This window comes from Pezoporus wallicus, unplaced genomic scaffold (assembly GCF_028554395.1).
Source record: "Pezoporus wallicus isolate ANWC-B61680 ecotype Strahan unplaced genomic scaffold, APGP_CSIRO_Pwel_v1 contig_4238, whole genome shotgun sequence".
In the NCBI taxonomy this organism is placed as follows: Eukaryota; Metazoa; Chordata; class Aves; order Psittaciformes; family Psittacidae; genus Pezoporus; species Pezoporus wallicus.
Window position 1 is genome coordinate 1,103,661 of NW_026637932.1, and position 16,924 is coordinate 1,120,584.

General features: G+C 36.8%; 1 long non-coding RNA gene across 2 annotated transcripts in view; it reads left to right on the top strand.

Moving 5' to 3' along the window:
- LOC130598664 (uncharacterized) overlaps nucleotides 1–16,924 on the top strand; it is a 163,750-nt gene that overhangs the window by 76,012 nt on the left and 70,814 nt on the right. The window lies entirely within an intron of this gene.

Below are 16,924 nucleotides of genomic sequence, written 5' to 3' on the forward strand. Positions count from 1 at the left end.
CGTCTGTAATATCTGCACCTAGATCATCTTCTTGAGTAACAATGGAAAATCTCTAAGCCACTGGGGATGGACAACTGGTCAGCAAGTGAGTTTAGTGCCAAGGCTTTGCAGACTTTCTGAAGTTAAATAGCTTCATGCAAGCTATAGTAGTACTCACTTTCCTTTGAATACTAGTAACATCATGCTGTAACTACATCCTAAAGACTTTTGTTTTCTGCTAACAGAAGGAAACCTATCTTTATGTAAGCTTATTTGGAGAATCAAAGTAGGTTATAAATTAATTTTCATTAATTTTTTGCTAGGTAGGAAGATGGTGTAGCTGAAAATGAATTGCTAGAATGTTTAGACGACTTGAAATCTGCGTTCTGGGTAGGCACTGTCTAGTTGAGAAGGTTAAGGCTTAGGAATTAGTATTTCTATGTCTCTGTTCAAATTTCTAGGAGAATAATAACAACACATTTAATGGCATATCAACAGTGGTACACTGAAGTCAAGGTGCAAGGTGTTTAAGGCAGTAATAGACAAGTGTCACTGAAATAGAAAGGGAAGCAATCACTGAGTTTAGTCCTTGCCATGATTGTGGTAGGTTTTGTGATGAAATCTCATCTTTTTAACTATGGAACAAAACACTTGAAACAAGTTTTTAGGTAAGTATTTAAAGTAGTATGTTTTTATAGAGAAATAACTTTGTACTGTATGAAAGCTAGATATACAAATAGAGTATTTGCTCATAGATTCTTATGATCATTGAAGAGATTTTACCTAATTCTTTTCATTTATTAAGCAGGTGCCTGAGATCCAAAGGGCAGATAATGCAGGCTTCAACTGCATTTATGCTAGTTAACTTCTGTAAGCAAAATATATTCTCTATTTAGAAAAAGAATGAGAATATGAAAAATGTTGTGTCAGTGATTCTTCAGATTTTCATTCAATTGATCAGAGTGGAAGAAAAAGTCTTTCTATATACCTAGATCCTTTTTATAAATTCCCAGTCCCGGTACTTTGTGTGCTCTGTGGAGAGGCTGTACACAATTATGCCTTGATAGTAAAACAAGATAAAATAATATAATCCCATTGCATTGTCATGGAGATAAAGCATATGATAATATTGTTTTAGTTGATCAGCAGGGTGGCCTAGTACAATGAATTCCTGTCTCCTGGCTTTGGCTTTTCTTCTGATTTCTGAAAAACACAACAAAGGAAAATAATAATAGCAGTAGTAGTTTTGCTTTCACCTTATGTGAATATGGCAAATACTGGAGTCTCATGATATAAAAGACAATGATTGTTTGTACTACCTAAACATCAGTGGCACCACATGTTGTAATGTTGACACCGTTGTCTATCTATAACAGTACAGGAAAATACAAATATGTTCAATAGGCAATCACCTTTAGCCTGGTTATGACTGGTACCATACCAAAAGATCATCCTTTCTAAATCAGGCCAACTCTAAATACTAAACATAAATAACATAATTTTATTCCCTAAAGAACTCAGTTTTAATATTTTAGATTTTGGAATGTGCTATTCTGGACTGTACCTGTCAATTATTGCAAACATTTCCAGGAAAGGAACAAAGGTTCTGGTTCTTATCTACAAAACTTTCTTTATCTATCCAAGGAGAGCAGTCATATAATCAAAATATTATTTTCTCAGAAATAAATAATAAGCAACTTCTGCACTTCATATACTTCATTTGTTAAGGGTGGTTGTCTTCCCTTTTGGTTTGAGCAGTCAGAAAGTCAACACAGAGCATCTTCTGCATCTTATCTCGCTCTGCATGAAAACACTTCCCTGCTACCTGACAGGGGTTTAGCTCAGGCCACAGTGGTTAATTTTCGAAGAAAACCCTTCTTAAAATATTCTCAGCACATAACTGATAATAGGGAATTAAGAGAGATGATACAGTCTGTTCTCCATACACTCTTTTTCCCTGAGGTGCTGTGAAAGAAATGTGAAATTCACAGGTATGAAATGTATTCACCCACCTCTTTCTTGCACCCCAGAAGCAGAGTACTGCTCAAATCACTGTGCAAACCCCCTCGGAGCCATGCTCAGGAGTCGTGAATGCCTCTGCTGTGGTCTCAGACTAGAGCTCTGCGTTTTTATTAGTAATTCAAATTAAACACCCTAAAGTTTGTAGTGGGCATCACAAGATGGGGTCATTCAGTGAACTTGCATTGCACCACATCATAGGGGTGTTCTTCAAAGTGTTCTCAGCACCACATTCTTCTCTTCCTCCCATCCTTCAGCACGCAGCATAGCTGCGCTGACTCTAGGAAGGGCTTTAAAGATCAACCTCAAACCTCACTGCAGCTTTTTTTTTTTTGGGGGGGGGGCTGGAAGCGGGGATCTTGTGCCCTTTTGAGGCCCCTGAGAAGCAACAAAAGCCATATTCCTGAGCCTATAATAGATGCAAATTGTGCAGATGGAGAGGAAGCTCTAACAGCCGTTGAATGCAATCTGTGAACGCTACTGTTTCATTTATAGTGATGCTACCTAGGCATTTGCACTTAAAAGGAACAATAAAGAGGTGTCAGAACAATCGCAAGGCTGCAGGATTTAAACTGCGGCAAAGACGTTTTGAGCCATGTGAAATGTTGCCTGCAAAAGATCTGTTTTTTCCGTTATTTTTTGTTATTACTGAAGGCTGTTCTAGTTCTCCTTGTTTTATGACACCGAATGGTTCATTTGCCTTCAAAGACTCAAGATGCAAAGAGGGAGGGAAACAAATTAAGTCAAAACTGCAATGACTGGTAAAAACTGCACAAAGTATGTCACAGCTCTTATTTATTTCTCTATTTAGTTCCGAAGTAGCTTTGCTATGCAACTAGATGGTTGATTCACGAACTTGCCAGCCAACCTGTAGCAGATGGAAGTAGAGCTGCTGTAATGTTCTGGTGTTCTTGTTTACAGGACAAAGGGCAAATTCTCAAATATGCAACCTTTGCAGGTGTGCATATACCATGTTGAGGATCTGAACTGCTGTTGCCTTTTTAGTCTCTTGATTTGGAGAGGGGGGTTGTCAGAAATTGCACACAAAAAAATTAAGGGGGGGAAAAAAATGTAGTGGCTGTCAACCAACAGACATCTACTGATTAACAAAGAATAACGGGCTTGCATTTAGTGTCCTGTTAAAAGCACAGTAAGCTGTGATTGTGAGCACATTATCTGTGAGTGTTGCTACTTAACAGCTGCAAATGTGAAAGCTATGTGTGTCTAGGAAAATCAAGGGAACAGAAGCATTTGTTGTTGTACCACAATAGGTGTGTTCAAAGTGCCTTAATCTGAATAAGAGCAAATAGCCCTTGAAAGGGAATATGGAGTCTAAAAATGAATATACTGATTTTGTAATTAAAAAAAAAAGTATAAAAAAGAGTTGGAGTAAAGCTATATGAATGTTAGGGTAAGCTTAGCTATGTAGCTACGGCAGAAAAAAAAATGCGTTATAGAACCTGTTGTCATTCTGGATCTGCTAGAATTCCTATGGGATACTTTATCTGATTTTTATTAATATAATTCATTTGAATTCTATTGGTGTTCAGAGGCCCTGATAGAGAGTCAGTCATAGTAATATAGCTGTATCCCAAAGATCTCATGGTTTTTATAGACAAGGTAGGCAATTAGCAGGTAAATGTCCCACAGCTGAGGAACATCCAAATTGCCTAAGATCTTGTCATATCCTAATACTTGTTTGGGTTTTTTACATCACTTAGTAAAACAAGTAACCTGCGAAATGAGATGGTGCTGTTCTCATCTTTCAGAAAAGGTATAGCATAGCTAATGATAATAAATGCTCTAAGAGCTTTCTAATTGATATATTGAAGATCAAAGTGATGTTTTTCATATAATATGGATTTAAACTGTATGAGTCTTTTGAATCAGTAGTTTTTAGTGAGAAATATATCTTAGGGAAAATGGGGGGGGAGGGAGCAGCAAGAGTGTTTGTTTTAATAGTTCTGTCTGTATGAGTGTCTGTACATGTGAGTGAAAAGAGATCAGCAGGGCAAAACATACTATAAATGCTGTAAAGTCTCCTACAATTGTGTCAAGCAGTAAACCCAAATGAACTTGCAAAGTCATGCACTAGTTCAATTTTGGAAAGGAAAACCTGGCTTTGAAGCCAACTAAATCAATCGCTAGATCAAATTAAATTTGGAGTATCCTGTGAAGCTCCAATACACAACTCCAATAACAATCAGCACTTAAGGTGCAGGCAAATAATGTTTCATTTAAAAGAAATTGAATGAGGATTACTGACAGAGAAAGTTTTTGATGCTGTTTTGTCATTAAAATCAAATTATAGCCTTATTGTCTTAATCCCATATGTCTCAATCATCTCTCACTCCTTCTGTCTCTCTTTAATGCACAAAAAGCCCTGTGCATGGTTGGTCTTGTGTCTTCATCTCATTAAAACCTTGCCATGCAAATGTATCATAAGTGTTGCCTGAAGACTTCTGTCTCATGCAAAATTTAGCTTAAACTCTACTGGCATCAAATAATTTGTTATGCACAAACCTTCTGTTTGGTTTGCTGACATTTCTTCTTAGCTGGCTCTCATGGTGATTCATTATCTTGTGATATAGATTTCCAAGTATCATCTTTGTATTGATTTTTATATCTTTAATAACCACTCCACAGAAGATGGCTCCACTTGGTGTCATTGATCGCATCAAAAATTCAAGGCTTACAGAAATACTAGAGGGCTAATTGGTAGCAGAACATTTCAGACTTAATCTTAATGCAGTCTTAATCTTCTGCACTAACCTTACTTGAAGATTTCGTTATTGAGGCTAAAGGGAAACTAGTGAATAACTGAAAATTACCTGGTGAGAGCAGGTAAAACTATGAGGACTGTAAATGTGGAAAATTAAGATAACAAAGATTAGATCTGGAAAACAACTTTCTTTTGTCTCTTCCTTTCCATTTAAGTATCCTCCTTAAGGAAGAGACAGTACATAATTCTCTTGTTAGCTGTGTGGAAAAATGCATGTGCACTACATCACATATTGTGCAATGGGCCAAATGGGATTGAGTCTGACTTGATTTCAAGAAAACTATTACGTGAGACAAGTTCAAAAATGTGTTCTGGAGGTCACTTTTGAAAGAGAAGTGGTCAAAGGTAGGTTATTTTAATCTTTCATTTCTTATGTAAAAATTAAGGGCTCTATTTGCAAGCTTAAGGCTTTAGACAGTCAAGTCTTGGCTAGGTTTGAACTTAGAATATTTGAAAATGTGGGCCAGAGCAACAATCTGGGAGTCCTCCTTCAGTCTGTTTAATTTGCTCTAATGTGTTGTTTAAAGCTTCTATCCCTTGTTAGATTTTTCAGCAATGTGATCTGTCAATGACAAGGAGTGATATGTGTGTCCATATTTTTTCATGCCTGCATTTGTGACACTTTTTCACTAAGTTGTTTTCCAGGATTTTGCACTGCTGAGTTATATTCTAAAACTTAAAAACAACTGAAAATAAACCACGCTGAGTTACAAGGGACTGTTTTTTTTAGAAAATCCAGTGATAGACGAAGAATATGTAGAGACAGAGACATGTTAAAACCAGAAAGATAATTTCTCAAAAAAGCTGCCCTTGTAAATTGTTAAAAAGCTGTTAAAAAAAGTGTCTCCCAAAGCCACATGGTCTGTGGATTAAACATAGCAAGGCAGATTGTCCAGCTAGTACTAAGAGTATCAATCAGGGCTACTCAATCAGTTCTTGCCAGTAAAGGCATTGAGACAGCGTCAAGTCTGCTAGTTCAGTCAGGCACTGCATGCCATCTGTGCAATGGAAACTGCCTGGTATACTTCCTAAAAGATTAGAAGAATGGTTAGAAACATGGGATCTCCCATAGGAATGTGAGAGACATCATGTGTCTGGGAACTTGGTAAGAATAAGAATTAAATGTATACATAGACTAGGTTAGCATAACCTTGGTCACTTTTAACCTCTGTGGTAAGCAGACCTCTTTTTCCACTAGAGCCTGTCAAGTCTGTCAGCTTAGCAGTAATTTCTTTATGAACATCCTAAATTTAGAGCTGGCTGTAAGACACTCACGTTATTCTCACAGAGTCCAATCAAAAACACATTACATGGTTAATGCATCCATACACCCTTCATGCCTTTATTATGTTTCTGTTTTCACTCTCAGACTGATAGGAAGTAATCCACATCAACCGAATCTTCTCAGATAGGAATCTAGCAGCTCTTTTTGTTTCAGATTTTTACTGTGTTCACCAGTACAACCCAACTGAGGAATGTATTCATTGAGTAAACTGATCAGTCAGGGAAATGCTGTCACCACATTTCCAGGGAGAGGGCCAGAAAATACAAGGTCAATCTATGCATTGCTTATTCACAGTTGTGATCAGTGACTCCCAGAAATTTTGTCCAGCCCCTGAATAATTATATATGAATATATTCCTGAGCCATCAGCATGGTTTGGCCCAGGGTTGACAAGTAGGCTGTTTGATGAGGGATAGTGATACAGCTGGAATGTACTCTAAATCTACTAACTTCCAGCCTTGTATTTTTCCTTTCTCTTAGAAAGGGAATTCTCAAAAATTAGCTTCCGGTTAAAAAAAAAAAAAAATTGTGCACATTCATTGACATTTTTTATGGACAAGATAGACAAGATGCACGCTCTATCTACCAATAAATAAGAATTGTAAACTACAGTATATTATGGCTGAATACTTGTATCTGAATTCAAACATAAATGCAGGGAGACCTCTCCTCTTTGCCACCCACAGCAACATTAATACAGAAGGCTCCTAAAATGTACAAGAGCAGATGTGATCCAGATGTCTATTGAATCTGTCTCTGACTTTTTCCATCCTTTTTTTTTTTCTAGTTTACTAATTTTTCAAGGGTAGAGAGAAAGTGAGCAAAAAAGCCACTGGCGTTTCCAGCAAAAAAACTAAACTGTAAAAGCTTAAGAGAGCACTTGTTTGCTTTCATTTCTACAGAAAATGTTTTTATTCCGTTCATTGTTTTGTTTTCAAAAAACTTCAGGTTTTGGAAGAAAAGACCTGTAGTTTCATGCCTTAGTTGCATGCTATGAGAAAAAAGAATTTCAAAGTACTACTTACAGCTTTTAGTAAGTGTCATTCTTCAAATATATCCCTCACTTTGTCCACCTGGCAGTGTTCATAGTTCATGACATGTAGCTGTGAGGCCTGGTTGTGCTGCAGGACAGAAGAGTAATTCCCATTGATTTCAATGGGTATTACATGCATCCTGCAGCGGGAGAGTAGGGCCCTCAGGTTTCACTGAATAGCAAATAGTCATGTAAAATCCACGGGTCCTATTCTTTCACTGCAGGGTATGTTGAAGTCAATGGGAGTTACTTGTTAGATGCTGTGATGGGAAAAACTTATCCTTATAAGATAAAGCTGTCCATTCATTGTTGCAGTTTGATGAATTTTTTCACAAAGACCCTAGCGATCTCATTTTTCTATAGAAAATATTAGCTTCTGATCACCTTTGTTCCACTTTATAGTTAAAAACGAAGCTAACCCCAAAGAAAACATGTGTGAAATAAAGCCCATGGAAGAATTGGGAGAAAATTAAATTTATGAAATAACAATGATTTTAGCTTAGATGCTAAACAACTCTTTGTGAGGTAGTGAAATACGATTATTCTCTAGGAACAGTCTCTGCTGACACCAGGTATCCCAAGAAAAATATCCAGTGTTGATGCTACTAATCTAAAGTGATCTAAATAAGGAACTAGAAGTTGGCAACTGATACAGTATTTGGAATCTGTTTCTCAAACATTTTCTTGGATGTTGAGGCTGAGCAATCAAAGTTTGCACCCAAAGCAGAATTCAAATATCTCCTACATTAACATGTAATAACATCAACTGAAGAAAAAGATTTCTTCCCCTCCCCCTGCCATCTCCTACTCGTCCATCCCCAAGTGCTCTCCTTGGTAGTTTGAAAGCAGCAAAGAATTTAAGAAATCTGGGCAGACTATCAGTTTGCTATGGTTCATTTTAGCTAATCCAGACATCCAGCACAGCAGGGGGAAAACTGCTGTATCTAGTGAAACAAGAGCATGTATAATTAAAACTCTGTTATTAATGAACTTCCAGTCGTTATGTAAATGAAACTGATTTCAAGTCTAATTTGTCAGCCTGAATTCTTTTTCTGTTCTCCTTTTGTCTAGGACAAGAACTCATCATAATGGACTTGATAATAAAACACTGGCAGACATGCTGTGTGCAGTGCCCATCTGAGTTAGGGCTTTTAGCATGGTTAATTGATACAGTTACTGCAGGATAAGTCTATAAGGCATTTTGTATGGCTTTACATTTTACAAGCTTGCTTTCTTTTTTTTTTTTTTCTTTTGAGTGTTAGCTATTCTTTGCACATTCCTCATTACCGTTACCTTTACATGAGGGGTGGCTTGTAATTACTGACTGTTAAATACTTTTCTTCCCATTTCGTGTGTTGTTCAAAGACAGCAGAGTTCAGAAAGGTCTGTGGGAAGGGAAGTCTGTAGTTATCACACAATGGCTAACAGTCATCAGGAGAAAAGGCCTGTCAAAGCACAAGGCTGCCATGCACTGCCTCCATACCCCATTGTCTTAGATCAGGTGTCAGTCACCATCCTGCCCACTGCATTTGCTTTGATATGAAATAACCAGTACTGAGGTTATGTAGAAAGGACAGGCGCTCCATTGGGAAGGGTGAGAGTAGGATCCAAAGGAAACCCCGAACATTAACTTTTTCAGTTCCACCAAAAGCAGGCAGGATCCTTTGAAATAGTCCATACCATGTATTGATCAAGCCAGTGGTAGACAGCAGAATTAGTTATGAAGTTGATGGGACTGAAGGGCTGCCTCCAAAATTCAGTTTTCACATAATAATTTTTCTTTTTAAAAAGAAGTCCTCTTACTGGGTGTCCTTTAATTTTCACAAGTATTTTTTTTCTTCTTCTTCTTGTCAATATTCAGTACATTTTGACCTATTAGTTCAGATTTATATTGTTCTCAGGATCATCTGTTTAACAGGTAAAAAGTGCCAGTGAAGGTTCAGGAAGAAAGGAACAAGAAGAGCATAAGCAAGTATTTGCATATATACCTTGTGCTAAGAAAGGAGAGGTTAACAAAATAATAATCAAAATAGCATATTAAAAGAGCTGGAAAAGAAAAAAAAAAAGTGAAAGAAACAGTATCTGGCACCAGCCTAGGTCTGGTATCAAGGGGGCATTGGAAACTGGCCATTTTACTCACAAAAAACTGTGAAGTAATAATCGTTTATATTATCCTGTGTCAGAATCAACCCATCTTTTTTGTTCTTTGGGACTTTCTCTTTTTTGGTATATTAAGTGTGCTCTTTTTGTGCCCTTTTTTCTTTTTTTAATCAGCTTGCTTTCTTTGAAAGGGACAAACAGCAGGGAAGGATCACTGGTTCTACTCATAGGAAACTGAATAAGGGTGAAAAATTCCCTGTATAGAAGTGGGAAAATATATCTTAAAGGTTTCTTTCCTGGTTGTTTGTTGTTTTTTTTTCCCTCCACTTTAGGCTTTCTCTCTGTGCCATCTTTGTGCAGAAGTTTAACTAAATGCATACAGGTAATGTTTAGAATTACTTTCTGAGGTTTTTTTTAGAGTAGATTAGCCTATTGGCTCTTCATTAACCTGGTGGGCCAAGTCAGACATCTCTGTTGTGGGTGTGGACACCTGAGCAAAATGCGGAGGCCTGGGAGCTGGACAGAATTAAGAGGAGGACAATCAGTAGGTGATGAGTGTAGAAGAGAGGTAGGTAGCATTTCCTTCAAATGGTAACGCTTCGACAACAGCAGTAGCAGAAACCTAGGAAATGATGAGTCTGTGGGAAAGGATAATAGAGAAGCAGAGCTGAGGCATATAGGAAAATGGCATTAAGCAAACAGAAGGCATGGGAAACCAGTCAGGCAGTGAGCCTACAGCAGATATTATTTTTGCAGTGGTTAAAAACTGCTAGAGATTTTACAGGAATGGAGACCTGAGCAATTTCCCTTATTCAGTTTCCTTAAATATACTCTTGAAACTGCAGATTTTTTGTGTGAATGTTATGTTAGGTAAACTGCTGTTAATTGGAATTAATTTTAAATAAAGCTTTTGCTCTGAAATCTTGCCCACATATCTTATTAATGCTAGCATACAAAGAAGCTGGATGTTGACTGCTATGTGAAAGTGACAGAAAGGTCTTTCCAGGGTTTTTGGGCACATCTCTCAGTTCTTGGGTCAATTTACCTAGCTCAGTCTCCAAACCCCACAGAGCTCACCTGGAGCCTGCAAAGGGGAATGCCTGTCAGCCCAAACCCTGTGTAGTTGGGAGGGCTTCTAAGTGTACCCTTAACCCCCTGTATCACACACTAAATTGTGAACTGTAAGTTCATGTCCAGTGAAACTCTGGCCTGCTTGGAAGATGTGCAAACGCCAGGAAGGAAAAATTCAGCACTTTCCACCTCTCACTGGGTGGGACAGACACCCACCTCAGGCTTTGCTTTGGATAGCAGTTTAGGACATTTCAATTCTCATGTTTTCTTTCGTTTCCTGTGCAAATTGTAAAATGTAGTCAGGGAATACTGTGCGGTTTCTGCCAAAGAAGAAAGAAGTTTTAAAAGGAACACCTTTCTGTCACACCTTGAGCTGGGAACTACGTGGTGCTTTGAGCATTCTGTGAAAGAGGTTTAGTGTACTCAGGATATGTGTTGAAATTGCTGTGGGGATATTACTGGTTGAGAATTTGTATTAGATGTATACTTGGAGGGTGTCTTTTAATATCTGCTAGCCTGACTTTATTATTTCTACAATAATAAGACATAAAATAAACTAGATACTTGCTGAAGCTTTAAAACATTCTTGCAACATAAACATAATGTAAAATCTAATTTAGTCCTAAGGCTCAAGCTGAAAAGAAGGAAAAAGAGAAGGGAGGGAAAGAGGTTCCATGTTTCAGGGAAAAAAGTTTTATACAACAAAGCAGGTGTTTATGGAATGCTACATTTTAATTCAGTGCAGCTAATATCCGAGTTTATGTTGTTTGGAGTAATGACAGTGTAACACAGAGCTGTAGCAAAGATTTGCAGGTTTCCTTTCGGTCAGTAACAGTTGCTATAAACAGGTGGAGCTATTTTTTTTATTACTATTCTACTCCATCTGCATCCAGCGATTGGAGGGGAGGGAAAGGGAAGAGGGTTAATAGTTTTTACAGTTTAGAAGGCTTTTCTTTTTGTCACATTTAAACTAAATATACACAGGTGGCTAGGTGGCACTGTGGATTAATGTACTTCTGAATTAATGTGCCTAGAGTGGCTGGTATCACAAAGTGAGCATATCTGAAGTGCAAGCTTGCTTCCCCTTCTGGTTCACCATGTGTACAGTTGTTTGAGTTGCACTTATACCGAAATCAGAAATCCAAAAGAATGAGCACTCCAGTAATGCAAGAAGTATATTGACGGACCTGAACCTCCTGTGTTCTGGAGCTATGTACAATTTTGCAGTCACTGTGCTGAAACTTGCTGTTTGTTTTAACTCTGAAGAAGTCACTCAAACTGCAAAAACTGGTTTAGAGAAAAAAAAAAAAAAAAGCTTTTCAAATGGCTTTTAAAATGTTGCATATTGAGTAAAAAAATAAATAAACCAAGTACTTCTCCAGCACTATGAGCACCAAGCGTGCTGAGAGCACTCTAATGCTGGAAGCTGTGAGTTCCTGTTGAAGCAAGAAGAGTTCAGAATCACAGGCTGTAAAACCCTGCTGAAATCCAACCACACAGAGCAGGCAGGCATGTATTGCACACAGCCATATAGAAATTATGCTTCTCTGCAAACAGTTTTTAATGTACATTTTTTCAGGGGTGGTCCTTCCACTGCAATAGTTGCTAATCATAGCTTCAACAATAACTTTTGTAGAAGCTCCTGGTTGCAGTAGTGTCTACCTGAAGCCAGGTGAACCTTACTTATCCAAGAAGTTTCACTCGTTTAAAATATTTTGTTTCTCTAAGAATTCGGAAGTAAAATGCATATAACCAGTAGGTATCAATTATTGCACATTCTTAGCCTCCTCTACTCAACTCCAGAGGTAATAGTCACTATAGGGATTTCTAAAAGGTAATTACTATATATTGTTTAATTATAGTTTATTAAGATCAAACATACTTCAGTATTTAGTTGATGTAACAGGAAAACACAGTCTGTGTTTATAGTTTTAAATGCAAACAGTGCAATCTGCACTGAGTCTTAAAAAAAAGTGGAGTTTAGAATACAGCAGTTTAGATGTCATGACTGCTAAATTAGCCACCTTCCACTGTAATATAAAATACAGTTTCTGTGACCTGAGGCAACAGTTCTTCATGGTGCATGGTATATACTCATTGTTACTTCTTCTTTCTACTTAAAGTTGAATGTTGTAACAGAGGGGAACTAGTCAGGTACAGAGTATTAACTGCGAGATATTCTTTCATGTGTATTTTTAGCCAAAGATGTATACAATTAGTTAAAGAAATAACTTTGCAAAGAACTAAGTGCCTGTAAAAAGCAAACTGATTAAGAAATGAGTACCTAACATCTAACTAGATCTCTTTTCCTTAAATTGAAAATGAAAGCTGCCACTTCTACTAAAGGCCCTTACAGCCAAGAGATTTCACAGCAGTTCAGTTAAAGCCTAGCTAATGAATGTAAGTTACTTTGGTGGATTTTAGCTGACTTTGAAATTAAAGTCTGAAACCGTTGGATGCTGCTAGCAGAGCTAGACTATAGCAAAATGGACTTAATAAACTCCATTGTGCAGTTAGATCCCTAGTGAGATTTGCTTTCCATCCATGACCAATTGGTATTATTTTTTTGGTGACTGGTACTTTTGTCTGTGAGACTGGGATTTCTGGGAGTGATTAGCACTTTTCAACAGTGATTGACAGGTTGTAGCAGCAATGAGACAATAGGAGGAATCATTAGGAATTCAAATGCAGATTTTTGTTTGCATGCTTTAGAACTGATTTGAGTGGAAGTGAAATCTAGATATGAGGGCAGAAATCAGCTATTATTTCATCCATTTTTGTAAAATACAAAGCAAAAAATGAAAATGTGAGAAAGAAAAAAATGCAAAGAGAAGAGGGTAGACAATAAGGCCACACTACTGTTGAGCAGGACAGAATTCTCCAAAACCTTTTGGTTGGGTTTTGGTTTTTTTGGTGGTTTTGTTTTTTTTTTTTAATCTCTGTTTCATAGACAAGTTTTGAATACATGCCAGATGTAACCAAATGCTGCTTGAAAGCCTTTAGAGTTTGTAGTTGATACAGTTCTCATACTGAAGAAAAATTACATGTAAGGCAACAAAAAATAGTAGAGGAAATGTCTATATTGGTGCTTTCCTCAGGCTTGATAAAACTGTGTCTGTTGCATTTAAACAAGAGGCCGTAGGGAAATAATTATAGTGACTGATTCCAAGCATTGACCAGCAATTGATAATTGGCCATAAATAATTAGGAAATAATGGCATGTCAGTGATGTAAATTATGTAAATGTAGTAGCTGTGTCCCTGGATACTGATTCTGAGTGTCTTATAACTGATTTTTTTTTATTCAGATTATAAATTTAATATACTGTACATGACAATTTAATCTTGTTTGGCATCAAAGCTACCAAGATAATACAGAATTATACAAGTCTAATCAAAGAGGGAGAAATCAGATGAACATCATTATTTTGGAGAGCTGGTTTAATGGGAGTTGGCATTTTCAAAAGAGCATAGATTCTTTCTCCTTTTTTTTTTCCTGAGACAACAATTAATCTGAACTAGGTTTCTGAAGCGATAGGTTAACAGAACAAAACACTGACTGAAACTGCAGATGTGAAAGTGTGCTTCATATCTTGTAAGGTATTAAATATTTGAAGTATGATTTTTGTATAGTCCATACTGTTTACATGAAACAATTATGGCTCTGGATTTTTAGTCCCAAATTTTGTGCCCTTCAGGCAAGGGCTATATTTCTTTGTGTTGTGACTACCTTCTGAACTTTTCATTATCTTTTCCTTTTCTGTTGATATCAACAAAGGTCTCTAACTTTTATATTTTGGATTGTAATACAATCAGGTTATATTGAAAAATACATTACATTAGCTAGCCTAAATTGCACAGAAATGTCTAATGCCTCTCAAGAATAAAATTTATAGCACAAGGAGAAGGGCTTCAGCTCTGTGTAGTTTGTTTTTTGCTGGACTTGTTAGCATATGGGCTGAAAGATACTCTGGAATTACTCAGTTATTGGTGAAGTTTAATCCTAATGGTATTTTATTCCACAAACTACATACAGTTCATAGGGTGATCACTTTGATACACAGTTTACAAAATGCCTAAAATTAATAAGGAAAATGCAGTGCTCAGTTAGTCAGTTAGGTCCTGGGTATCAATGCAATACAATTTGAAAAAGCTCCTAAAAAAATCCAGATATTATATTCTGATGCCAAGCTGATGACTCAAATGTATGTGGCTCTAGCATACTACATACACACACAGATTAGTTGATGCTGTAGTGTTACGCATCTGCATTAGCATCTGCATTAGCATGGGACCGGTTTCAACTCCCCTGTCTACCTTCAGATTTTCTTTCTTATTAATTGGATTTTGTCACCTGGAATAAAGAGAACCTTTGAATTTGCTCTTAATATTCAGCATGTATTTGTCTCCCACTGAAGCTGGTAACATGTGCTGATTCAGGACCTGAAGAGATGTAGTGACGCTAACATTTGCTCAGTGAGGACAGCAATAGTTAGGATGAATAAATATGGTGGAAGAAAGGAGGAAATGCGGGGTGGAGGGAAAAGCAAGAGATATATTTGTGAAAAGGATGTAGTTACCTTCCAGTGTGCTGCCAGGCCAGCTTGGAGCACCTGCTGTTGCTGTGTGAGCAGTAGCTCCTGCTGTTTCTAGAAGTGAAACCACCCTGCCTATACTTGCCTGTCAGCACCGCTAAACATTTCTGCTTTTGTTTAATTAGAACAAGATACTCGCCAAAAAAAGCCTGCACTTCAACATGAACTTATTTAAAAAGAAGAAAAAACCTGCCAAATTCTAACACCAGCTAAGGCCTCCTCCACTGCTTTTCTTTTTAGTGAAGAACAATTCTAAACTCAGCCTTATTCTAAGCATGATCTTTATTCTGTTTTCTTTTGTTTTGTTTTCATTTCAGTGCACTTCCTCATCTTTCTTTCCTGTGGTCTTATTCATCTCTCTCATTAAGACATAGGTATTTGCTTATTCTCACTTAACATTGGAAGATTTTAATTTTTTTTTTCATTATGGGAGTTAGTTATAAAAGGCATATTTTTTTTTTTTTTTTTTAAGTCTGGTTGCTCCTTCTGCAATGGAGACTAGGCATTCTAAGAGAACTAGGGGAAAGATATATCAGCATTAAAAATAAGGTAATTTTTAAATAACTCCAATGTAAAGTGGACATATGGTATGAGATAAAACATGTAACCTAACCATATAGATATTTGGATTCACACTGCCTTTTTCTGGCTCTGTCAGGGCTCTGTATGGGGAGATAAGGGCAGACTTATAAGGCTATGATTCAGTAGAGGCTATTTCGACAAGTTTCCACTCAGAGATTCTGTTCATCAACCTCTAATTAGCACTTCATCGCTTTCAGCTTTGTGTCACCCAGCTGACTAGAGGAAGATGACACCTCCAACTTGAACTGGGCTTTTTTCCATTTTCTTGGAGCTCATCAAGACATGTGGTGCTTTCTTAAAGTGCAGCTGGTGCTGGCACTTTCATTGTAAATTTAAATCGCTGTGTTTGGAAAAAGGTGATAAGAACAGTTTGTTTCATGTCCCTGGTGTTTAGCCTGAGGCAATTCCCAGCAAATATATTCAAGGCTCCTTCTGGTTTGATCTGCTTCACTTTTTTGTATTATTATTATTATTATTAATAACAATGCTAGAAAATATGCACCTAAAAGAGTTACCCTGCACAGTGTATACATTTTTCCCCACAGTCAATAAAGTTTAAAATTTAAAAGAAAACAAAAACACTTTAAGATTCAGCTCAGATAGATAGCAAAAATATTAACTTTGTGTATATGTTTGGAAAAAGAGTCAGGTTTTTGCAAGGTTCTTTAAATTATTTTATTAACACATGTTTTGAGAAAAAGGTGGTTAATTTTTCTTGGTTTTACATTCCACTCTATTGCTTGTGCTGTAGATAGCGTATAACTGTAGTTTATAACACAGTATTTTCTGCCTATGCAGTTATGTTAGTTATGAAAGAATGTGAATAACCAATGGTATGTATTTATGTTTCATATAAGAATCTCAGTGTACTTATGCTTATAGAAACATGTTTAGAAAGCAAACTTCCAACACTTTTAGCTGTGTCCATAATGCTTTATTCTTATATGCTTATTTGTGCACATTTACACTGTTAAGATCTGAAGATATACTGCATAATTGATATATTTTCTGCTTTTTAAAGTGCGTGCCAAAATGGGCAGTGCTAAGTAAATGGATTAAGAATTTGCACATCAACTTCTATTTTCAAAATTCATATATTACTATGTAAAACTTTATTCTGAATATGTAACCCATATTCTCAACTTAGTTATAGAATCATCAAATTTAGAGAGATACCATCTCATAAGAGTATCTATAGTATATTTACTTTGAGAAACCAGGGTAGTTTTCAAACCCACAATTAAAAGTACTGAGGGTATTTTTTGCTATGGAGAAGGAAACAAAAATGTTGGTTTCTAGTCTTTTTTCCATTCATTATTTTTACTAATTCTTATCAAACACCAAGATTACCTTTAGAAACAAAACTGTTATGAACAAAATTTCTATCAAATTTTTACTCTGCTTTCCTGATTTACTGCTGTGCATTTCAGTGGTGTTTAAGACCTAGGTCATAAGTACTGCTGCGCCACAGTAAATGGCA